This window comes from Falco naumanni, chromosome 3, assembly GCF_017639655.2.
Source record: "Falco naumanni isolate bFalNau1 chromosome 3, bFalNau1.pat, whole genome shotgun sequence".
NCBI lineage: Eukaryota > Metazoa > Chordata > Aves > Falconiformes > Falconidae > Falco > Falco naumanni.
In genome coordinates, this window is record NC_054056.1 from 1,165,364 (window position 1) to 1,191,233 (window position 25,870).

The following is a 25,870-nucleotide window of genomic DNA, read 5'->3' on the forward strand; positions in this document are numbered from 1 at the left end:
GCTGTTTCTGGCCATCGTAGCTCTGGCCTTTCCCACCCCCCATCTCTCCCCCTCCTCAGTCCCACTCACTCAGCCTTCTGGAAATGTCCCTCACCTGGGCATTTCATGAGCTCCATAGCGCTGGGTTGCAGCTCTCGGTGCTGTTACCTAGCCCGTCAATCTATTTCCCAGCTTATTTTCATCTCAGCTTCATCTATTCTCCGTTTCAGTCCATCCATAACCTTCCCTGCTTCTAGACTGTTCCAGGCTGTCTCCTCTTTATGTACATTTGCTGCCAACCTTCAGTCTCCTTCACACTTCCCTTTGCTTTTATGGCTTTTTATGATGTTTGTGTTACATCAAGGCTCATTCCCTTTCTGCCCCTGGATAATTATTCTTCCAACTATGGCTTTTACTGCCTGCCTTTATCATGAATGTTTCTGTGGGTGACGGGTGTCTGGAGCACGCTTCTGTCTGCAAGCTGATGGGCAGCTCAGGTATGGGTCAGGACTAAATCAGCTTTGCTGATGGACCCTGCCCATTACCTGCCGGACCTTCCCTGGGCAGACTGAAACCTCTTACTTGAAGCTACTATATCCTTCCTGGCTGAATCCTGACTATATCCTCCTCTGAAAGCCAATGACTGACACCTTCATGTGCCTTCTTGGCTGTCACAGTCATGGTCTGGGAGAGGTGACTACACCCTCTGCCATCCCTGCAGCCTCAGTTTCAGAGGCAAGGAAAGTGCCAGTCCTTTGCATCTAGCAGAGGCACAAGGTTCAGCTCTGCTGCGTGTGCACGGTGTGAACGAATGGCAGCCTGTACGGGAACGCTGATTTCTCAGGGCCCCTGTGAGACTGTCTGTCTGTAGAGCTCTGGATCTCTGAGCCACATCTGGAGGTCTCTGGTTCAGTTCACGTGCAATTTAAATGTCTGCTCCTGTCACCCTCCTGAAAATGGGATAGTGGCTGATGCATGGGCCTGCAGAGATGGGGAGCAGAGAGGAGGGCTTCTCTTTAACACTTAATGTCTCAACCACCCCCACAGCTCCCTCACCCAAACCAGGAATGAGGAGATACCATCAGCACCATCAATTAATTGATGTGCTTCTAACCTCAAAGTCTTGCTGATTTGCAGAAGAATTTAGCCTGAGGAAACAGTGTGTCTAGCTGATGCAGGAGCTCTAGGTTTGCCCCTCCAGGAAGGGTGGCCAAGCAATGGATTTGCCCAAGTGAAGATGAGTGGGAAAAGGTACCGTGCTCAGAGGGAGTGTGTCTGTGTGGTCAGATCAGAGTAGCTCCGCTCCCCAGTCACAGCAGCCCTGGAGATGATAGAGGGAAACGATCTTGGCAGGACGAGGAGCCATGATAACCTGTGAAGAGAAGTCCAGGCATGCCACCATGAAAAGCTCTCAGCACAAAGAGTAAGTAGCCCCTGAGGCGGGACGTGTTGAGAAATCATCCCTGCACAGATATCATGACAGGGAAGAAAAACTGCCAGGGCAGAAGTGAAGTGTTTCTCAGGTTAGAGCATGTAAGTGGTCACAGAGATGCTAGAGAAGTCAGACCATACTGAATCCTGCCAGGCCACCACTGCACAGAGCTACCAACCACCTTCTCAGAAGAAATGGGACTGTCTTCTTCGCTGCTTCCAGGCCTCCCCACAAAAGCATGAACACCACCCTCCAACTTCCAGACTATTTCACTCAGCCTTGCACTAGCACTGCTTCCCATTTCAGTCTGCTTTCTTTTCTCTTTCTTTGTTGGAGTGCTGACATCCCATCTCAGTGTATCTAAAGCGTCTTTATTCCCCTACCATCCTTGCTGTTCTCATTTATTCTTCCTTCTTATAAAGAAAATCCTATTTTTCTCAATGATGCTAAAGTCAATGATACTAAAGCCTGTATGATGATTTCAGCTTGCTACACAGCTCCAGTGTCCTGGGGATCTGTGCCAGCACCAGTCAGATTTGGAGGACTCAGTCCTCCAGCTGACCTGGGGGTAAAGGACCATACAGGGATCGTGTCCTTACAACACTTGTGTCCTGAGCAGTAACGTGCCCTTTCTCCCTGGATATTTTGATAAGCACATGCAGAGAGAGCTCTTTTGGGCAGGACAAACAAAAGCAAAACTCTCCAGTCAGGAGGTGATAGCAGGGACACATAAATCTTCAACTATTTAGGAAACTCAGGGAGAACACAGAGGGATTTAGAGGAGGAAGGGAAATCAGTGGTGAGGCATGGGGCAAAGGGTCTGGTTTTATTGTGTGGTCAGCTGAGGAGCATGGAGCTGAGATGTACTGAAGAAAGGGAGAAGTCCTCAGAGGACCCTCCGGGGGCAAAAAAAAGAGAAGGTGGGGGTGCAGCTCTTCGTTTTTTCTCTATTTCTTTGGCTTTCTATGGCTATAGGGCACCTGCACCCCATCCCCTTCGCACAGCAGTGGTGCCTGCTGTTCCGTGTCCCAGCAGAGCTGAGCTGTAAAGCTGCCAGTCGGTGCCAGGCTGAGATACAGGTCTCCTGGGTGGGCAGAGGGAAACATGACAGCCTTGCCCTGGGCTTACAGAGGACTGTGAGGTCTGGGCGAGCTGAGAGAGCCTAGAAGATGTTAACCCCTCATTCTGCCCCATGGTGTGATACGGGGTGCAGCCAGGAGAACCTCACAGCTCCCCCCTGCATGCTTCCCCCTTCCAGAGAGTAACAGCCAAACCCTTGTTTTTCTTTTTCTCTCATGTTAAAGCTCTTTCCCTTGCAGCTGCTGGAGTAATTTAATTAAATTGTAATGCTGTGGAGCTGGCTCCTCTCCAAGGGCAGGAGCAACAGCTTGCCACCTTGAGGGCAGGCAGGCTCCTGGGGAGCCAGTCACACAGCACCAATAACACACTGCACTTGACTCATAAGTCTCCTGATGGCAGGTTTAAAAGAAACCCCATCCCGCTTGAGCATCGTGCTGCTGAGCAGCCCCAGAGGCAGCCCTCTGCAAGGGCCCTGGCAGCTTCAGGCACTGCGGAGGGCCCTGGCAACCCTGCCCCAGGTGATGCTGAGCTCTCCAGAGATGTGCTGAGCTCCCTCCTCTGTCTGCCTCCCGCCGGTAACCAGCAACCCCATGTCAGCTGCAGGGCAGCTTCTTCTGCAGGAGTAGAGCCTGGGCCCAGGCTGTGCTGGGCAGCCTGGGAGACCCCAGTACCATCTATCTGCTCTTGCAGGAAGGATGGGGAAATGGGGGTGATTCACTGGTCCCGGCAGGGCTGGAACAGAGCCAGAAAAAATGAGCAGCAAATCCTGGAGCAGAAGAGTCCCTTTGCCCTGCCAGCCGAGTGCTCTCTTGACTTTGTGCCCTTTCTTCCCTCTCCTCCCCTCTCAGCATCTCCAGCCGGCAGCCCCATTTCTCTAGACACAGGGAGAAATCACTGTCCTTGTCCTGTCTGCAGGCTGAGACATTCCCCACGCCCCTTCCAGAGCACCCACCCCTCTGCTGGGCAAAATACCCCCCTGCAATCTCTTCTTAATTGCCCATCATTCCCACCACGACCTCTCTCTCATCCTCCTGCAAGGGACAGCTGCATGGCAGGGTACACATTGCCCGGCACCGCAGATCTGTGCATCACCGCCACCCCACACGCCCAGCGTGCAGCCGCCCCCCCCCCCCCCCCCCCCCGCCCCAGCCAGCCAGCCAGCAGGCACCCAGTGTCCCCTCCTGCCAGCTGTAGCCAAGCCATAGCCCACCTGCCGTGTGCTCCATCTCCTTGGCACCCCCGACAGAGAGGCCTGGAGTGAGCGGAGGACACATAGCATTTCTATTCCCTCCTCTCTGCTTCCCCTATCTCTGCTTCTCCCAGAGGCAACCTGTGAACAGATGCAAACCCCAAGGAAAGTCTCAGATCTTTTAAAATGAAAGAAATCCCCTCTGGAAGGGAAAGACGCACAGAGGCACAGCTGCTGCCAGCAGGGAGCTGCTCCTCACGAGCATCTCTGAAGGCAGATTGCAGCAAGAATAAATGCTGACCTTGTTTAGCAGTGGGCTGCTGTTGGTGCTGGGCGCATCAGCAGCATCTTAGGTCAGGCAGGGGTGGGAGGGCAGACGAGTGAAACCTTCCTCTGCTGTTACTCTGTAAGAGCTAAACTCCTGGCTGTTTTCCATGCATTCCTTGGGAAGCATATCCTTAGCAAAGCCCATATCACCTCCAGGAAAGATAAGCTCCTGGAGGAGCTCCCAGCAATAACCAGACAAAGACAAAGCCCATGAGGGGCAAACTTCCATTCAAACCAAAATGTGAGTGTATACTGGTGCCAAACAGATTGCCGTCACCACACCGAGAATGCTGTGGCCGGGGAGAAATGAACTCGCTGAGATGCCCTGGGCACAGCTGCATGCCCCAGGCAGCTGAGTCCTGTGACTCCTGAGGCTGCCTGTGCTTGAGGCAGAATACAGAAGTCATGAAAAGTCTGTCTGCGACACCAGGAACAGAGATAGGGAGAAATGTCAGGATATTTCTCTGGAAACATTCAACCTCACAAACCATGAGCTAGTCCCTGCCAAAAGGGTAGTGCAGCCCCATGGCTACACAGCCCGGGAGCTCTTGCTGCCAACCCCTCATAAAGAAGGTTGCCCAAAGGAAAAGCAGAGGTCCCAAGTCAGCTTGGATAAAATCCTGATCCCAGAAAGATGACAGAAGGAGGAGTGGGTCAGGATTGCTGTAAAAGTGCTGGCCTCCAACGTTAAATTAATGTCCATGTGTCCACAGGTAAGTGTGTTGCATCTGTGTGCATGGGCGGCTGTGCATGATGGGGTGGAGGAGGGTGGGGAGGGCACTTGGGGAAGGCTGGTCCTTCCCCCAGCTGTGCAGCCATCCTGCCCGCAAAGCACCTCACTGCCCAAGGACATCACGCTGGCCGCTGGGTCCCGCGGGGCTGGGGCTGGGGCTGTTGAAGCAGGCTCTTTCAAAATACTCCAGGGGAATGGCTGGGAAAATCCCTTCGGCACTTTGCTCCTGGCTGCTGTTGCTGCTGTTTATTTCATGGCCTTTTTAATCTGCTGGAGAGGAGGAAAAGCAGGAGAACTTGTTCTGGGGTGCAGGGCTGGTGCTGGGGTGCAGAGGTCCCTTCCATATCTGTCCCCCCACCCTGTGCCTTCTCTCCCTGTCCCATCCCATCCCCCCGTACCTTCCAGCACCTTGCCCGTAGCCTCAGCACTCCTGAGGACAGCCCAGGACAGGGGCACCCAGGAGGGAGCGGAGCAGGGGCTGCTCCTCTGGGGATCAGTGTGGTCTGGGGCCAATGCCAGCCAGAGGCTCCTTTGCAAATCTAATGCTAAGTGCCACTGGGTTTTTACAGTGTGCTGAGCCCAGGCAAATCCTGGGGCAGGTGCAAGGGGCCCATCAGAGCCTACATCGAATTCCAAAGAACAAAAGTACTTTATTTTGACAAAAATTTCACCCTTTTTTATGGTCTCACAGGATTTGTGCAAGTTTCTGGACAGCTTCCCTGTATTCCTGCTGGTGGAGTGACTAGGATCTGGGTGAAGCCCATTTCCTGACCCTTAGGTAATCTTTTCAGGAGCATATACTATGTAAATAACTCAATGTGAATTTCTTTCTTCTCCAAAATTCAGTGACTCTCCGAATGCAGAACACCAGACGATCTGCCCTACAGTGGATATTAGTGTCTGAATGGATTTTCTTGCAGGGGATTGTGTTGATTGTACTATAGAAGAGGTACCCTTAGTTTTACACTTACTAAAATATTACCTATAAGAACAAAAATATCTAAGAGATAGGCTCATTTTGAAAATTTGGAGTTAAAATTCAATGTCACCAATAAGGGATCCCCTTCACCCTCTAAGCAGGCAGAGAATAAAGCCACAAAATTAAAAAAAAAAAAAAAAAAAAAAAAAAAAAAAAAAAAAAAACCAAACAACCAGGTTTCCCAGAAAGATTTGAAGTTTTATACGAATCAGTATTAACCTGTCACAGCAGAACCCTGGCAACCAAAAGCAGGAATTTGACTTAACATAACAAATTCTATGTGCACAGAAGTTGTGTCTTGATTTGTAAATAAAACTAGTTCAACAAATGGTTCCTAGCCATCCTCTTACAAGTCCAAGATTTGATGCTTTTCCCTGGGAGAAAGCTGCCCATGGACCTGATCTGGAAGTATTTCAAACCTTGTGCAAGTCTGTGGCCAGCTCTGCTGGGCCCAGGATCGGTGGGGGCTCTGGCTGTTCGATGCGGGTCCTGCGGAGTGGCCTGTTCAGGGCAGAAGGTATCTTGGTCTTTGTGGATGTGCTTGCTGAAACACATGGTTGGCAATGCACTTCTAAATGCTATGATGAAGTTCAAAACACATGGTTCATTTGAACTCTGGCTCCAATTTGCCTAAACGTGGAAAAAACAGCTGGAGAATCCCATGATCCTTCAGGTAATCCATGTCTAATTCATTGCCTGGGAAGTTATTTCAGTAGTTAATTACTCTTGAGATGTTAAAAATTTGCATCTTATTTTACCTAGGATTTGCCTAGTTTCATATCAGCCAGGGTAGCTGGAGTTACATGGGCTGAATGTATTGCAGAGTGTTCTCTCTGAAATATTTACTCTGACCTTAGCATCATATATATGTTCAGCAATGTTAAGGTCAAGATTATCACCTCTTGATCTTTGCATTGACATACAGGTAGGGGTAGTATGCTCTCTCTGCTTTTTATATGCAATGAAAGAGAAGCTCAGAAGGAAGCAGAGTGCATACGTGGAGGGCAAAGGGGGACCAGACCTTATTGAATGAGAATCATTAATATTGCAAAATCAAGTAGTCAGATGTTGGAAGCTCTGGGTTGCCTTTCTCATGGTGTTGGCATCAAAGATATATTAGCATAGCTTAGAGAACTGGGTTGTTTCCAGAACTGCGGGAGCTGTCTGAAAAGCAGGATTTGTTCCTGCACAAAAAGTTTTGAAGTCTCTTCTTTTTCACATCTGAAAAAATCAGGTAGAGAAGTGACATGGGCCAAGTCACCCGCCTCGGGAGATCTCTGCATGCAAATGACTGTATGGCCTTCCTCCCTGGCCCTCCTGGTGTCACTGAAACCAGTGCATCCTCCCCAAGAGAGCTTTGTTTTCAAAAAACTGCCTTTTCTCTGGTGAGGGGGGAGCAACCCTTCAAGTGAAAATTTCCCGTTGGCTCAAGTATACACCCCAGGTATTTTTTCCCCCCAGCAATGTATTTCACCGAATTTGGCTGTCAGTCACATGGCCACAAATACGGAGTAACTAGCCTAAACCTGTGACAGGCATGTGCCTCGGCACCACAGTGACAGCAGCCATAGGAATGAACAGCCGAGGTGGGGGGACAGATTCCTCCCTGCATGGAGGGGAACTGACTTGATGTTTGCTGCATGGCCCAGTGATTTCCAGTCCCATCCATGGGCTTCTCCCATCGGTAAGGCAACTGTTTGGGCTTTTTTACATTCCTGACAAGATGTAAAAACAACAGCCTGCAAAATTATCTTTCCTGATTATCTTTATTGTTTGCACAGCACAGATTTCCCTTGATGCAAAAAGCGGGGGAGTTATTCTACCTTGAAAGCAGCCTGGGCTTCTTTTAGGGAGCAGAGGAGCATACCAAGCACTGAAATACATTTGTGAAGCGTGTTAACCTCCAGCTCCACTGCTCTGTCCTGGTGACCCCTCTGTCACTGCTGTGACTGTAAACCTGGGGCATTTCTTCAGTGGTCTAACCAGGATTTGCTTTGAAGTCAGGTTTCCTATTCCACGGGCAATGATTTCTTTTGGTCTGAACTGAGAAGAGAACAAAAACACAGGAAGAGGTCCTGTATCAGGATAAATGAAATACTCCATTTCGATGTAATCTCGATGTTTGGGCCCTACTGCCATTCTGTGCCTCATTATAAAAGGAAATTCTAGCAGCTCTGAAGTAGAGTCCTCTGACCTCACTGAAATACTTTGGTTCAATTTTTGTATCCAATACAGAAGTTTGTCAAAAGCAGCGCTTCCCTGGAGGAAAAATTCTACTTTGATGAATAGGCATTTTCCAAGAGAGGTACACTCCATTCACAAACATTCCCCAACTGTAAAAATGCTGCTTCAGAGGATGTTATTATTCAAGCCCAGCTTTCCAGGCAGCAGATGTCTGTCACTAGCCTCTAGATAATTCGGGTGGATGATCACAGAAAGGCAGGAATGACTTGTGCATGACACATTCTGAGAAGATCAGACGGTTAGTGAAAGCCGCGGATACCAGGGCAAGGTCCACGAGGGCCAGGCCTCCTACCAAACTCTGGCAAGGGGAAAAATTCACGGGCAAAGCAGGGTGTGAATGTCAGCTGTTTGGCACGTACATCGCTTCATCTTGTAATCCACAGTCCAACAGACTGTGAATAATCTCATGTGAATCTCATCTCAGGTGCAGATCTCAGAGCTCTCCCTGTGCAGCCTCAGTGAAGCCTTCTCCTCTCACTGACAAAGTCATCATGTCTGATTTTGGCAAAGAACATCTCCAGCATTTGCTCGCTGACGTCCAGTGCTGTTCTCTGTCTCTCCTGATGCCTCATGTTTCCTGTTTCATGGGCTAAGCTCTGATGTGTGGCTCTTTTTTTGTATGCAATTAAAATCTGGAGCCAAACAGCCAATTTCCATGGGCATCGTCACATTTTGCTCTTCCAGAGATGTCTCATCAGAGAATCTCAGAACATTTTGCAATCATTCATTAATAAACCAGCCACCTGCCTTGGAAGACAGGGACAATTATCCCTTAACTGCATGTAAGTAAAATCAAGGACACAGACATTAGCTGGTTTGCCAGGGGTCATAAAAAATCTTTGTCCTTGCATGACCCTGGGCTTTGCAACTGATACCATCACAGAGTTTTTTGGAGCATTATACAGGTGCAGCGGCTGACAGTCAAATATAAAACAACACTGTGGTCTCTAGTTTGTCTTCTGACACTTCTTACTACTGTTCTGCCATCTCATACTTTGGGGAGAACATCAGGACTTTGTGGAGATGGTCTCTTTGTCCATCAGACCTGCTTTAAACACCTGCAAACTGCTCCTCAGCCTCAGCAGCAAGAAGGGTGAGTGCCCCTGGCAGACGCTTTCGATGGGGAGGAAGGGGGCCAGTTACCGGTGCCAGTTACTGGTGGACCACAGGCTGCAGGATGGCTTTGATCTCTGGGGACTTGACAGCAGCTTTAAGAAGAGCATATTTAGCTGTGCTGACTCTGCCTCTTCCTTCCTCCACTCAGATGTCTGCTTTGAACAGAACACCAAATGATGGTCATAAATATCAGAGGATAATTAGTTTCCTTTCTCTCCCAAGTTGGAGAGCTGCAGAGGAGATGATCCTTTCAAGCTGCTGTCTCTACCTTTCCCCTGAGAGGGCTCCTGCACTGGTCATTGGTGCATCTCACTGAGGCACCGCTGGGCTTGGCAGCCAGTTCCCTTCAGTAATTCATCTCAAATATTCCTAGTGCTGCTGTAGATTGATGATGTTTTCCCCTTTCCTTTCGCTTTATATTGTCACTTAACTGCTCCGACTTATAAAGCTGTTAATCTTTCACACGCATGCTTACGTTAAGCAGCTTAAGAGCACTGCAAACACTTCATCCTCATAAAGATTGAACTGCCCTGATATGAAACTTGTAGCTCTGGAATAGAACAAAATTTACGTACGCAAATAAAAGCTGAAGGTCAGGGACAGACAGAGAGACTGTAAATATTTCTGGGCCCATATTTCAGAGGATTTGAAAAGAGGAGATGGGTTGATTGGCTCCAAGCTGCTTCTGTGCCCTGAGTCAGCAGGAGCTGAGAGGAGAGGGAAGAAGGTGCAAGGAGGATGGCCATGCCACAAGGCTGAATGGCCCAGACGGGTGACCTCCAGACTCCTGCTGACTCATCCCATCATAACCTGGCAGGATCATGGTCTGGGCAAGCTGGGGTTAGAGAGGCTCAGGAAAATCCCTGACGTTTTTTCTCCCTGGGATGAAAACTAAATGCAGACTTTCCTGCTGAAAGCTCCAAGGCAAAAACCCTGGAGTGAGCAAGATGCTTGACTGAGTCATTGGCTATCCCTGGGTAAGCACCTTGGTAGGCAACAGACAGAGCAAGACACTGCATAACGTGTTCTCTGCCTGGGATGTAAGAGCCTCACTGCAGGTTAGAAGCAAAGAGGGAGCTGTGGGTATGGTGGAGGAGGCTGTGTTGGAGGGAGGCAGTGCTGGGAAGTGATGTTTACAGTATGGTCATACTTGGCCATATCTTCTCCTGAGAACATCCCCAGGAGCACCAATCCAATTGCTTTGGCCAGTGGCCCCCCACCCATACAGAACAGAAATCCTACATGCACAGCCACCAGGTGAGACTCTACGGCCTCTGCTCTGTCCGTGCCATTGTGCCATCAGGCTGGCCCTGTGTGCCTGGGCTCCGGGTCACCAGCCTGCACCTTCGGAAAGGGTTATCTGCCATGCTGCCAGGGGAGCCAGCCATCATCGGAGGCAGGACCAGTAGAAAGCTTTCCAGAGCTTTGCTCTCAAGCTGCTTGGATTCATCAAGGCTTTGCAAGTGCCAACACAGGCTCAGTGAGACCAGTTTGGGGATTTGGGGAGAAGAATGTGGTATCTCCCAGGGTGCAAGGGTAGCTCCATTCCAGACTTAATCATGGGTCATCTGCAGAGCAAACTTTTAGTGGTGTCACAGGGAGGATTTGTGGCTGAGGTGGGCCCATCATACTCCACAGTACAGGTCAGACTTATTTCTAAAGTGCTTTATTAAAGATTCCACTTATTTACCAGGAGACCTGGTGCATCTGTTGGGATTTTCTAGTCATCTTCTGCAGAAGCGCTGTGCTTCCTGGACCAGGACAGGCAGCTGCTTCTAGTCCCGTTTTACTCAGGTGAAGTTAAGACAGATTTCTTTCTTCTCTATTTTTGAAAGGGAGCTGATTCCACCTTTGAAGGCAAGAGATGCAGTTTTGAAACACCCTGGCTGAACACCTGGCAGTGTTGGGTTGTAGCTGCATGGGGATTGCACCCTCTGTTCCCTGTTACATTGCTCAAGAGCAGCAGCACAAAATCCAGGCAGCCCTTGATGCAAGGATTAGCGATGGGCTTGGCCTGACCTTGATGCAGGACTTAACCTGTTACAGTGGCTGGGCACGGTTCAAGTGCAGATCGGGATGCCTTTGTGTGAGGCGCTGCGGAAGCAGAGCTGCTGTTAGCTGGTCCTGCTGCACCTCAAAGGCAGGCCCTGGGCAGCAGAGAGAAAGGCTCTGAAACACCTCATACTTGTGAAGAAGTGCATACTTGTGTAAGGACAGTGATCCAGGTTCTCCAGGAAGTGATGTTTCTGTGCTGGGCTTGCTTGTATGCTGCAGTGAATTCATCATATCTGATCCTCATCACGATACCCCAAGGCCCATGGGCTTTCGGGCCATGCACCGCAGATGCTGCAGGCTCTGAGTTGTTCTGGCTGTGGGCTCTGTCTGCACTGGGAGTTCAGTCCTAGTGACATTTGCTTCCCAATTCCAGCTCTGTAGAGCTGAAGGGGAATAGTATAAAGAGCAGCTCTGAGCAGTCCACCCATCCCAGTGAAGGATGTGGGACCAGGATGGCTTCAGTAGGGCTGGGGTTGTGCCATAACCTGACCCGTGCAAGGTTGCGGAGCACACGATGGCCAAACCCAATGGGGCCCCAATACCTTTCCTTTATGTGCAGCTCTCCTGCCTACGGACACTTGACCCCATTCCTGTGTGTTGGGAATACACAGGGAGCCCTTCTGTAAATAGGAACCAGCCCAGAATACCGCTCCTTTCCTCCCCACTGGTTTTTACTGGACCTCTCTGGACTCCTCCAGCAGTGGTTTCTCTCTCCTTTTTTTCCTTCATACACAGGGAAAGAAATGGCTGTGAAACCCACTTGCCTTGAGATCTGCAGTGAAACAGTTAACCTTTTCCAGGGCTTGTGGTGGGGATGCAATTTATAATTGTGTTTTCCAAGAGAGCTATAAACTTGTCTCCTATCAGTTTTCTGGCTGAGGCGGAGAGTCATCAAGAGTTGCATCAGGGATGAGGTATAATTCAACCAATTATAACTGGCAGGTTATGCTGCACTTGTAAAGTACGGATTTTAAAGCCTGCAATTGCTGATAAACAGTACTGCAAGCAGAGCAGAGCAAAATCTATTCTCAGTGAAAAGGCAAATTGTATAATTTAACCATTTCCTCTCAGGGGACCATTGCATCGTTGCCAAGTGATGCTCATGCACTTCTCTGCAGCAGGCACCATGGGGAGGGGGTACATTGGGCTGTGCAGGAGTCACAGCCATGTGGGCACCAGTGCAGAGGCTGCTCTGGGCGCCCATGCTGGGCAGGCAGAGGTGTCTGTCTGGGGCTGGAGTGCGGGGAGCCGCAGCGGGCTGTGAGTCAACGGGACAGGAAAGCCCATCTGCAAAGGAGGTGATTTACCACTCCATGTCTGCAAGGCAGGGGTGCTCAGCCCAACACATTCAGCACATGGGTGCTGCCAGGTCATGCAGCATGGAGTAGCCCTCGGGAAGTGTGTGCCGTCTTCCTCTGCCTGTAAATGCTTTGTTGTTTTATACTCCATTTAGACCCGAAAGGGTAATTGTTTCCCTTTAGCAGAATTAATTGTAATCTCACTATTAGATAATTGTCCTTTAGTCTGAGTGCAGCTGCTTTTGAATTACACAGCTACATCAGCGGCAGTGGCAGGGGGTGGCTGTGAGACGACAGCAGCCTCCTGCAGCGGGAAGATGTCTAACTTGAGTCAAACTTCAATAAACGCCGGGAGGGAGAGGAAAGGTTGCCTGGGCTGCAAAATAATTCCCCTTTCCTGCTGCTGCAGATGGTCTCCTCACCGCCTCAGCCCTCCAAGACCCCTCTTTGGCCACAGCTAACTGAAGCTTCTCAGAGCCACCACAGCCAAACCCCCACGGGCGACGGAAGGAGGAAAAGGAAGAAGCAGTTCAGCTGGGTACCAAACATAATGAACTGTGGAAATGTGAGTGGCATGAAGTCCCTTTGTGAAGGGACGGGATTTTAAGCAGAGCTAAGCAGATGCACCTCCCGTTAACGTCAGCCCCAGCTGCGTGTCCCCAGCAGCTCTGGAAAATCATCTTTCCCAACGCACGCTGCAGCTTCGTGCGCGGAGCTGGAGGGACGTTTTGGGAGCGGTGCCGCTAGAGGGCGCTCCGGGACTCCCACACACCGGCAGGCAAAGCAGCGCCTCCCTCTCCTCGGGGTTCCCGAGGCTCCCGCCGGATCTGCCGCTGCAGCCGAGCCCCCCCCGCTGCCTGGGGAAGGCGGGGGGAACCCAGCCCCTCTGTAATCTCCAGCCTGCAGTGAGTTAGGGCCATTTCACTGCGAGCTCTTGCAAAGAGCCGAACATTTCAGGCGTTTTTGTGACTGGCATGGCCTGCAGGCCATTCACTTCCATTTTCCGTTACATGAAAAAAACTACGTGCCTCAGACACTCGGTCGGTTTTGGCCTGACGGTCCTGGAAGAGACCTAGGACAGCAAGTGGTGGGCTTGTGTCTACTGCCTGTGATGGCAGCGGGACAGCAAGGAGGGATCTGCCCATGCTGTACCTGCCCATCTGGAGGAGCTGCAAACATCACGAAGCCCAGCTTTGATGATGTGCTTCTTGCACTCCCGTTTTCCCCAGGCTCAAGGCAAGGAGTCTTTCTGCCATCTTTTATTCTGTAGATTTCTTCTGTGTTTCTCCCCACAAACTATCTCCATTCTTGTGCTTGTTCAATTTCATTGCTTTTGGCTCTCTGGCCCGTGAGCAGAGGGACATTGTGCTCCTCCCTTCCAGCAGCACTCCCTGTTCTGGCTGGTGGATGGTACCTCAGCCAGGTCCTGCTACTGGTGCACCTCCCAGGGAAGACAGTGGGCTCATTCTGGGCCAGACAGCCATGACAAATGTGCAGGAGGGATGCTACTGATATCCCTGGGAGAGGTTTCTTTAATTTCTAAGACTCTAGTAATGGAAACTCCACATCTTCCCCAGGCAATCTATGCCAGTGCTTCCTTATCCATCCTGCTAGATGAGCTTTCCTGGTGCTACCATGAACCTCTCTGTTGTGCAGCTTCGGTTCATTCCTTCCTGCCTCACCCAACCCAGGTGGGGAGAGAACATTCTTGTCTTTTCAGCAGCAATCCTTTACATCCTTGCAGACTGATACCATGCTTCCTTCCTCTAAGGTAAACATGCCACCTCTTCCTGTCTTTGGAGGATGTCTTTCCAGGCCTCTGATCATTCTCCTTGCTGTCCTCTGGGTGATCTCCAACTGCTTCACATCGCTCTTGAATTAGAGGTCCTGAGCCTTGTCGACAGTACCTGCAGGCAATGTTTGCACATCTTATTATGCAGGTCACCTTCTTGCCAGCAAGATGGTCACCCCAATCAAGCCAGGTCCTTTGCTGCAGAACTGCTACCAGATCAGTGTTTTCTACTCCAGACCTTTCCTGTCAGTTCCTGCCTCGTTTAGTATTTGTCCCTCCTCAGCAGGGACAAACTGGCTTCGTCTCTGCACCCCTCCAGGTTTCTCACTGGTGAGGAGCTCGGCGAGGGGGGGCCGTGGAACCCATGGTGTGACCCTTTGCTCCACCAGGAAGGGCCAAGAACACAGAACTTTTTGTCTCGGCCCAAATAAATGAGAAACAAATGGATGCAAATGGTACAAAAGCAGTGTCTGTGCAGCCACTGGTGTTCTCAGCTGTGATAATGCTGTGAAATGATGTCTGCTATTGTGAGCTTAGAGAAGAAAGGTCTGAGTGACTGAATAAATAAAAATAGCATAAAATGGTGCTGCGACTCCTTTTCAGTTAATAATCCCAGGTATCCAAGATTAGGCATTTCCCATAAAACCTTCATGTTTTCAGTCATTTATGAAATGACAATATAACAATAACAACATGACAATGGCTTTATAATAGGACAATAGTGTACACATCTTACACATGAGCAAGAACTATTTTTTGTCAGTAAAGTTGCAGTGAATTGATCCATTAAAAAAAAAAAAAAAAAAGAAAGAAAGAAAGAAAGAAAAGAAAAAGAAAAGATAAAAGCAGGGTTGCTTTCCTGAAGACTTTCTTAAGTCAAAAGCAAATGACTGGGTTCAGCAGAAGAGTCCCTGGAGGATATTCTGAGTGTGGGTTACCCAACACCTTCACTGGTGTCTCTTGGCTTAGAAATATTTGAAACAATGAGGTAATTAGAAGATGTGATAGTGTCTGTTCATGTTTTCAGTGAGGTTTAGGAATCCCAACTAAGTACTTTCAGGAATGAGCCCAACACGTGGGTGATGTGCTACAGACTGGAAAGGTGTGAGGAGGCTTATGGTTCCTCCATCCCACCTGAGTGTGCGTGCACCTTGTGCCACATGGGGCTGATGCAGGAGCTGCCCTGCGGTCCCGCAGCCTGCTTTTGGGACAGTGGTGGTAGAGGATAGAGTTTCACATGGAGTAAAGCAGCTGCATATCTGCTCTTGCTTACACAGCCTGTATTTGGTTTCGTGTTTAGGAACTGGCAACAGCATCTTGGCTCTTTCTTTATTCAGATGCAAAACCAATACCGAGGCTCCCAAAATGTCTTTGTATTGGCCAATGACAATAATATGTGGGACACTGAATTGTTTCTAAAAAATCAAAATACATAAGGAAGGAGCTAGATCATTTAAAAACTGAACTATTTGAGCCTGACACACAGCTAGGTGTGGAAATCCCATCTCACAGAAGAGCTCAGCTGGTGGTGGTGCCTATATTATTCTTTGTCTGAGATGAGAAATTAAACCACTAGTGCTTTTTGTGAGTTGAGGAGAACAGTGAAGGCAGGAAACCCAAGAGGAGATCCTCAGGTAGAGGGTACCTCATGGCTGGCATGGGTCTGCTCGTCTTTCCTGGCCAAAAGGACACTGTAAGGAGCCCTCCCAGAGCAAGGTGAGGGCCAGCACCAGTCTTTGCTCATGTCCTTTCTCCCAGGTACAATGGAGAAAGCACACAAGCAGGAGATGGAGCGCTGGGATTCTTCACACCATGGACCCTCCTCAAAAATGGTGTCAGGAGCAACAAGTGTCTTCATAAACCATAAGCATCACCTCTGTTTCCATGAGATGGACGGTCAGGCCCTGGTTTTCTCATTGCATGGATATTATCTTCACAGCCTGGGGTGTGACCTCTGTAAGCTTGTCCCATGAAACATTTTCAGGGGACTCAACTGGAGGCTCAGGCCTCCTACCGGAGCCACCGAATAGTCACACTGGCAGTAATTTTATGGATGATGTCCCTGACACAAGTCAGAGGAGCCAAGGGACTCCCTGAGGGACCTGGCCATATTGAGCTTTGTCAGTGGGAAGCACTTCTCTGCTTGAGGAGCTCAAAGCTGCTCCAGGCTGAAAGGGGAACACATGGCTGGGGGCTAGCACTGGAGATGTGCCCTGTCCACGGGCAGGAATCTGACCGCTCCCATGTTCCCAAACGCTTGCAGTTATTTACAGCATAACCGGCAGGGCGCAAGTCCAGCAGATGCAAATTTCCTTGGCCCCTGTCAAGTGATTGCATTAAGTGCTGCTCGCACAAGCGGCTCCAGTAGGATCCTGACCCAGCTTTGACCTCTACCATCTGGACCAGTAATCACCAGCTCATTAGACACAGAGATCAGATGCTTCCAGGTTTGACACCAGACAAACCGCGTGCTGAGCCAGACACTTTGGAAAGCTCTGATGGTGTCACAGGGATGTTCAGGCTGCTATGAGCACCGGGTAACACTGATCCCTCTTTAACACTGACACCAGGATGTCAGAGCATTGTCTCTGACATCTCAGGAGCTGCACTGGTGCGGGGAATGTGTGGGAGAGGAGGTCCTGGGCTGGTGTGTCACCTCCTGGTTGCTGCTTTCAGGCCACACATTGCAATTATCGTGGAGGACTTTGAACGCCCAGCTTTTCAGCTGTTCTGTATTTCCAGGGAAGAACTTGTCCTGACGGGGACTCCTGGTTATCACCAGCATTAGTGAAGAGTCAGTGGCCCATAAGTCACATGGGAGGTCAGTCTCATACCAGTTTGGACTGAAAAACTAGGCAACAAGTTGCCAGTCTTGCATTCCTGCTAAGCCCTCACATGCCAGACCCACCTCTGCCCTCTTCCAGGATGACCTGGAAGCATCTGTCTCAACCAGCTGTGCCTGAGCTGTCCCCACATGCAGCCTGGGCTCTGGTTTCTCCTCTCTGACACAGTCTTTAGGGAGCACAGTTGCTGCCAAAGCAGCTTGTGTTGGCCTCACTCTGCCACCACCGCAGAGACCGCGGTGTGGTGGTCCCTGAAAGGGGAGGATGCACCTGTATCCTTCCAAAATGAATTAGCAGTTGACGTTATGTGCTTAGAGCTGGGTACCCCTGAGGGAAGGACCATGCCTGCTCAGATGACTGAAGTCTTGACTGTCAGGTAACATGAAAACCACTTGTCAAGGCAGAAAGAGCTTTTTGACTGGCCAGATGGATCTCACTCAACATGCAGGGTGGGGTTCACGTGGTGGGATCATACAGGAAAACAAATTAAGACTCCGGTCTTCTGGTTCCTCACTCTTCGAGCATCTGTGAGCAAGAAGCAGGCTAAGATCAGTTCCTCCATGGTGAGGGGAAAGTGAGACAGAACAAGACGCTGAAGTGAGATGACAGAAACAAGAATGAAAGGACATATCTGAGACCACTGAGAGTTGGGAAAGCAATTTGAAGGCCAAGAGGTAGCAAATCTGAAGGCAGGGCAGAGAAGATCAGTGTAAGTGTATGGTGGGGTGTGAATGAAAGGTGGCCAGCAGTGAGCCAAGCAGAGCACCATCAGGTCTGGTGGGTGAGGCACAACCATGCACTCTGAGGAGCAGATTACAAGGCAACAGCTATTGATATGACAGGCACCGGAGGAGACTATCCATCTGAAAGAGGGCTTGGCTGAGGGACACTATCCCATTAATGTCTGCTAGACTGGAACGAGCTGAAAGGCAATACTCCTGCTGCAGAAGGTATCCGTCATCGGAAGACAGAGTAAGCACTTGGTAATGGTCTAACTGACAATGCTAGGTGGCATGCAGCCACGCAGAGCATGACAGAGCTGATGCTTTAGGGTCTGTGCAGGGTCAGACCACCACTCTGCATATCCTGCCTCTTTCACCTGTGGAGGGTTACTCTAGTCACGCTCCCTGTCCTGGCCATCCTGGAGTCTATTTTGGCAGATGCTACTGGTACAGCTGAGATGTGCACATGCACTACTGTTCTGTGCAAATATTACTGCTGTTTTCTTTAGGGCTTTGGTTGTTCTTTCTTCTTACTTGGCTCATTTCTTTTAAAATAAAAACCCATCAGGCTTTTGGACACAGTCGCTTCTCATTCTGGGGAAATTAATGGTATCCAACGCACATCACTACACCGTGTTGATTTGGGTAGTGGATGTAAATACAGGGGCACAACTGCAGTATGGAGGTTCCTCCCTACAGAGACAGCCAGTCAAGGCTGGAGATAGTGCAAAGTATTTTGTCATCTTGCAGGTTCATAAGCAGAGACCAGACATCCAAAACTTCCATAAATACCCAAGAATTTCTGTGCCACCTAAAGAGCCAACACTGAGAGGTGGCTGCAGCCCTGCCCAGGGGTCTGCCCTCTCCTCCTCTGGCAAGCTTTCTCATTCAGGGCTCTGGATAGATGTGGAGGTCAACAAAGTTGACAGGAGTCTTTTGGCTGACTTCTGTGGCTCTCTTGGTTTGGGATGGGTGTTGATGCTCTGTGTGTGCTTTATTGCCTTGCTGTAAGGTCAGTTCAATATCTCTCATGTGCTGGCTGGGCCACTGCCAAAAAGTAATGTAGCAAGACAAGGACAGTGCTGAGATGAAAAGAAGTGGATGAGCTCAGTGCTCTCAATGTTAATTATCAGGCGTGATTGGCCTTGCTAAAAACTTCCCAGGCCTAAAGCCACATTTTCTCACTTGGTTTTTATCATGATGGTGATGGAGAAATGCACGGTATCTACCAGGACCCAACTCCTCAGAGGGATGTAAGATTAATTTCATACTAAAATAATATTGTGATGTGCACAGGAGTTTGGGATGTGTTTTTCCTTTTTTATTTGACCTTATCTCTGCTCCTGTGCAGAGTAAACCCTGCAAGAGCCAGGTGTCACAGGTGCAGCCAGAGGTTGCCTCAGCCTGGCTGTGTAGCTGGGCTGGGCTGAACAGCATCTGTGGAACTAAAGAACTAACTGTGTGCACCAGAAAGCAGGACATTTTCCTTGGATTGCTTTGTTTTACTGAGGTGACTCACTAAGTGATCCACTGTCCCACTGGAAGGGAAAGTCAGAACTTTGTTGGCACCTGCCCTGTGCACTTGTATGTGCGCGCTGTGATGGTAACGCTGACCTGCTCTTCCCCGGCTGTGCACTCAGGAGATGCCAGGCTGTTTGCCTTGCACTGCACCTGCAGGAATGGGAATAACTGCCTCCACGGAGGCAGCTGGTGGGATCATACTGTTGGTGTGGGACAACAAAGTCATCAGTCTGATAGAGACGTGATTTTCTTTCTTTTTCTTATTCCAGCAAGCCCAATGACGTGCTTTTTGGGGGCAGCAGTCTGTCTTCTCATTTCATCACTTTTTACCTCTGAAGCTGGATACATCCCTCCACAGTGGGGCCCGTTCCACGTATCTTCAGTGCATCCTGGCAATGAAGCTGACAGCCCAAACAGCTCTCTAGAAGACAGGGAGGCTTCTTTGAGTTAGTGTCTACTGTGCCATTAAAGCCTTGAGCTGACCATCCCAGCCAGTGTATAACAGTAACACTCTTAACTTAAAAAAGCTGGATTTTCTCAGTCAAAGCTTCCGCTTGAGACAATTGGCTCAACTGGGAAATCCTTAAACAGGAAAATAGGAACCTTCCCGGGTCAGTCCCCAAGCAGAAGACAGCATCTGGGGACTCAGTACAGAACTTAGGCTGAGCCAGCATTTTGGAAAAGACTGCAAAATATTTCAGGGGAACAAGAAGGAAAAAAATGCACGAGGGATGAAAAATTTTAAACCCCAAACCTCAGGATTTTGTTCTGCAGCAAGGGCTGTGGCACCTGCTAATGGATGAGAACCTTCAAACGCCCCAGAGGACTGAGACCCCTGCAAGGTGGTGTAACACCCACTCAGAAATCACGGTGTTTCACAGATCCTGTGTTCGTAGCTGAGGACCAGCGTTGAGCCAGGCTGCTCCGTCCCAAGCAGCCGTGCTATGACCAAGCAGGCTCAAGGCCATCCTGCTCCAGCTTATCTCTGCTCATATGACTGATGGGGACAAGGTGGGACAGGGAGGTGGTCACGGTGTGCAGTGGGATCGGGAGGTGTCGGAGGCAGCAGCGATTCTGGAGGGGAAGCTGGGACCACTAGAGGGAAGCATGAAGCCGCTCACGCTAATGGCTTCAGAGGATGGAGATGTAGAGCCTGATAACCGGCAACAAAAGGAAAGGAGCTGTGGGTATGGGGAGAGACAGCATCATCTCCTAGGATGCTGCTGCCCGGGGAGCTACCTCCCGTATGTCCTGGGAGGTCCAGCTGAGCAGGCAGGAGTGCAAATGCAATCAGCTATCTCCAAATGGTCCAAGTCCTTCTTGGTTCTCCAGAAGGCGACAGTGGGATGTCACCATCTCCTGTACAACCTGGAGGCTCCCCAGGAGCAATGATGTGTCTCCTGCTTTAGCATGTAATTAAACACATGGTAAAAGGGGGAAAGCATCATGGGGCATTCCCAGCTGAGGGCTGCTCCCTGGCGTTATAGGTAGGGTGAGCTGTAAGGCTCAGCTGAGCTGGACCGAGTCAGCTTGATGTCCAAGAATGGAGAACAGTAAAGAACCAGTTCCCCCGTCCTGTGCCAGAGCATTGCCCAAGCTGGAGCCAAGGGGCCTGGTAAGAAAAGTCAGCTCCTCTGCAGTGGAGGAAAGAGAAGGGGACACAGACACCTTGAGGGACAGCTGCTCTCATACACTGAGTCCCCAGCCAGGTTCTGGGGCATATTTGGATGCACAGCACAACAGCCAGCCAAGCTTTCCCCTCCCTGCCCCCAGGGATGTGACTGTCCTCCAGGCTGGAGGTGCTAAACCAAGGTTACTGCCCTGCTTTCACTTTGGGTCCAGCATAGTTCACAGTGCCCACTCAGGCCCCCACCTCAGTTGCACCAGCTGTCAGGGTAGAGGCTTCCCCCCAGTACCCTGGCCATGCACCCAGCAGCATGCAGCCAGGCTAGCAGGTCTCTTTTCCAATTGGGTTTTATATTTTCAGGGAAAAATGTCCCTGTCCCAAGCCCCTGAAGGTGCTGTGCAGTTAAACTTTAGCAACTCGTTTACCTCAGAATGTTTCTCCCCAAAGCACCCAGAGGCCACACCATCTCCCTCTTGCCATCCCTCAGGTTCATCTTACGACAAGAGGAAGCTGGGGAGTGTGAAAGCCTCACGTTAGCTGAGATGCCAGATGCCCCATGGTCGGGCTCTAGGACATCCCACACCTGTGAGCTGCTAGAAAGCCTACAGACACTGAGGACAGGAAAAGCCTTCTGTCCTGGCTGAAGGGGACAGGACACTGCAGGTAGTGTCAGACGCTTGGCTCCGCTGGGCAATGTCCAGGGACTCCACCTCCTGGGCAGAGGCATATCATGGGGATGCGTTTGGCTCCAGGAGGGCTGCTCTCCGTTTGGTTTCCACCATACAGCTTGGGAACAAGAAGACTTTGCCCAGGGTCTGCAGCTGACAAAATCTTGGTGTCAAACATCCAGAAATCAGCACTTCACAAACAGATGACTATAAAGGTCTGAATCTCCACAGCCCCAACCCAACCCAGCCCCGAACCTTCTATATAACTATATAACCAGTCCCGCTTCTGTCTCTGTTCCCAGTCATCCCATGAGCCAGATTATCTATCTTCCAGTCTCCCTAGAAGTCCAGAATAACATCCTGGCAATGGCACAGACAGGAAACAGAGCCAGGAATTGAAGCCACAGAACACTTGCCTGGAGATGCCTGCAGAGCAGTCATCTTGTGTTTGAACAACTGAACAGACCTAGACCAGAGCAGAGAGACACAGCGACATGGGTCTGGTCAGGAACAAATCACTGCGTTATAGTAAACACTTCTTGGAGCTGTGACAATCCCATAGTGATGCCTTTGCTGGGAATACCCTTATCAAAGTGCCTGGAGAAAGCAGTTCCCCTTCCCTCATTGCAAAAGTATATGGCAAAGGGTGTGAGACTCCACTTCCCTTACCCACAAGAGCTCAAAGAGGAGGTGGCTGCTGTTACAAGGCAAAGTCACAGCAGTGCTGCTTGCTTTGGGCACAGGCATCACAGTACACCTGGCTGCAGCTCTTCTGTGTGTTAAGTCTTCCCTTCTTTCAGTCTTTAAACATCTCATTTTTTCCGGAAAACTCTTCTAGAAGAATATTTTAGATCCTATTTGAACCATCGCCCGTGAACTGTTCTGTCTCCACTTTCTGGCTGAAAAAATGGGGGTCTGAGCCCATGTGCCTGCATCTGTTCGTGGGAATGCCTTGAGGCATTTCATGTTAATACACTCACTGCAGACCACAGTCTAGCATTTCTTAGTCGTACTAAATCACAGAAAATGACAACATGCTCCATCTGCAAGTGAACAGAGACATGTTTATGCACTGACTGAGCCAGAGCAGAGGAACGTCTCACACTGCATAAGGTGAAGAAGCCTGCAGTGAGGGTATGGGGATGACCCCTCTGACTTCTTCCCAACTGTAATAAGAGATCGAAGATCTGGGATTGCTCCTCTCAGATGTCCTTGCTGGCTGTCTGGGCTGTGCTGGTGCTCCCTGGGTCTGCTGGGATTTGCTGTCTGTGCAGAGCATCATGGCACAGCTGAAGTGCCTGCCCCTGGGCAAGGCTGTGTGCTCCGGGGGCTCTCACTACAGCTGGGTGGTGATGGGGGGCACACAGCTCTGCCCATGGCTCCTCTGAGTCTGCAAACCCAGCGCCAGCTCTGCTCTAGAGATGTTTTACTACTCTTCGTCCAAGAATATGCTCTTCTCATGGACTTGCAAGTGGATGCCACACCAGCATCGATTAGAGCTGCTCAGCCAAGTAACCACAACAGGATTCTGGAGTAAACTACAGATAAACACTGCTGCTCAGTTTCCTGCCTTTAGCTGAGGTTTTTCCCTGAGTGATAGCTGCTGTGTTCATCACTCAGCAGAGCTGCTTTTCTGGCTGTGATCTTGCTTAGAGGGTCTCTTCTTTTGGGGGAGAAAGGATGCACAGCAGTGTTCTGGCTTACACACAGCTTGTTGCAGAAGCGCCTCTTATGTAGGATACTTGCACAAAGCTGGAATGCTTTGGTGTGCAATTTACTTGCTTGCCCCCATTGTAGCAAAGTATTTAGTCTTGCACAGTGCAGTAGCACTGCCCCATCCCTGCTGAGCACCACTGCACGTCACACAGTGACCCTTTCAGCCTCCACAGCATGGACACACTAAACCCAGGAGGTGGAGAGAATCTAAAACAGCAAAAATCCAACATAATGAGGCTTTTCAAACCAAAAAAAGGCCAAAGGTGATTGTTGCTTCTAATTGGACATGCCCTGATATCGGGGTGATGGAGGTGAGATAAAGGCTTCAGGTCAGGAACAGTAGGTTGAGTGTGCTCCCTGCATCCCCTCCCTGACTCTGTAGGGTAGCAGGGCCAGGTGACTGTGTCAGCCAGATGCACTGCAGGGGAAAAAAAATCTCTCCGAGCTCCAAACACTTCCTTGAGGAACAGGAAATGGGTAGGAAAATCCCAACAAATACACCACCAGTTATGTTTTTTTTCCCACCTTAACCTGACCTATTGCTCCTAAGGAAACTGGAACTTTCAAAGGCTGGAGTGGAAGGAAGAGTATCAGTTACCCAGTCACCAGCTCTGACTCTGGCTCTTGGTACCATCCCGGGCATGCATCCTGCCAGCTCTGTGCTCCAGTGGAGATGAGCCTGTCAACCTTCCTTGCCCTTCCAGGAACAGAGAATCTATTCAGGAGCATCAGGAGAGCTTTCAAACTGCAGGTAGGAGGCTGTGAGAGAGGAAGATGCTCTAACTTTCAGGGTCTGAAATTCAAATTAATGTTCCTTTTCAGTTATCCCACAGCCTGCCAGGCTCTGACAGGCTGAAGCACCAGGGAAGAGGGCAGCCTAAGATGTATGGCAGTGCTGCCTGAGCAGCTGCCTGCAGCTGGGACCACTCTCCAGCCAGGGACTGGAGTTCGTCCTGGAAAGGCTGGAAAGAGCTGAACTGGCTGGGCAGGAGCTGCAGCAGCCAGCGGGACGGGCACAGTCTGAGCCCCACATGTAGCAACCATCACCACATGCTGCCACAGAGATCTCCAGCTGCTGGTGGGACTGCACGTCCACCCTGGTCGGCAGGGTAAAAAACAAGACTGGAGGAGTTCAGGTCCTGTAGCTTCCCCCAGAACATCCATAATACTCCAGCCTTCCCTCCTGCACTCCCCAGGTCTTCTGAGAACCTCTTAGCAGTGGTAGCGGGTTTTTAGCATTCCCATACGCTCCAGGTGCTGCAGCCTGGGTCAGGGATCTGTCAACCTGAAACAGGAATGTATGGCTCTGTACAAATTAAATTCTTAATGATACCGACCACAGCACTGGATGGGTTTGCCTCACACGCCCAGTACCAGGTCTGTATCCCTCCTTCCAAGCCTCTGCAAAGTGCAGGAAGGGCTCTGACCCAGCCAGCCAGACCAGGGCTACTCTGCTAGCCACAGGAGAGCAGCTGCTGGTGATGCTCCCCCAGCAAGTCTCTGCCTTGCCAGCCGGGCTGGTCCTGCTCAGGCAGGCACAGGCAGGCTCCGATGGATGCTCTGCTGGTCTCTAAGCATGGGAAAGTACAAGCAGCAGGGAATGAGGCGAGCTGCTGATGCCTGGGCACTGAAGTACAAGCCCTTTTGAATGGCCTTATCAATTATTCACACGGCTCACAGGCTCATTGGGTCTGCCCGCAGGTCTCCCTTCCTCACCTCTCCTCGTGCTCCACGCTCTCTGACACAATGTGGTTAGCTGGCTTTTTCGCACAAGAGCTGATTTTGGAAGATGTCTCAGGAAGATACCTGAGGCACGCAGCATGCCCACAGGCTGGGAAAGAGCTGGAGTAAGCTGTGCTGCAAGCTATGGATCGATTTGTTGGCCAACCTGCAGCACAGAGTTATGGGACCCTTTGCTAGCAAAGGCTCTGCTCCTTGCTGGGAGGCAGAAAGGTTGGGAAAAGGCCAGGCTCTTTCCTGGAGACATCTGCCCTGCTTTGAGATCATGAGTAATTGCAGGTTGAGGCCAGGGGAGGATCTGACCGCCAGCCTCCCAGGGTGGCCTCCCTGGAGCAGGGCATTTCTCACAAACCCCTGGCTGCAGTGAGGAACTAGTGAATGAACTGTGCATGTTCCTGCAAAGTGCTGTCCTGGCAGCAGAGCAGGATTGGCTCCAGATGTGCTCCAACCCTTCTGCCCCTTGCCCTGTTACTTGCTCATCCTATATTAAACCTGTCTCCTGTCTGGGATGTGGGTACAGGGAGTTTCAGTTTCTCCTGTTCTGAAGAAGTCTCATACAATGGCTGTGGGGCCAAGGCATTGAGAATGGAGTGTATTATTCGTTTCCCTCTTCGCATCTATCATACAAAGACCTCTGCACTGCACGTGTGTGTGTATTGCATGTTGCTGGGGGTGGCACCACCTTTGCACAGGCATGTTTTGTGCCCCTGCACCAGCCCAGACAAGGAGGATTGCCACTAGCTCAAACATGGGGGTCTCTGTTATTCATTGAGGAGCCCAAAAGGTCTGTTCCTGCTGCTGTGATGGCC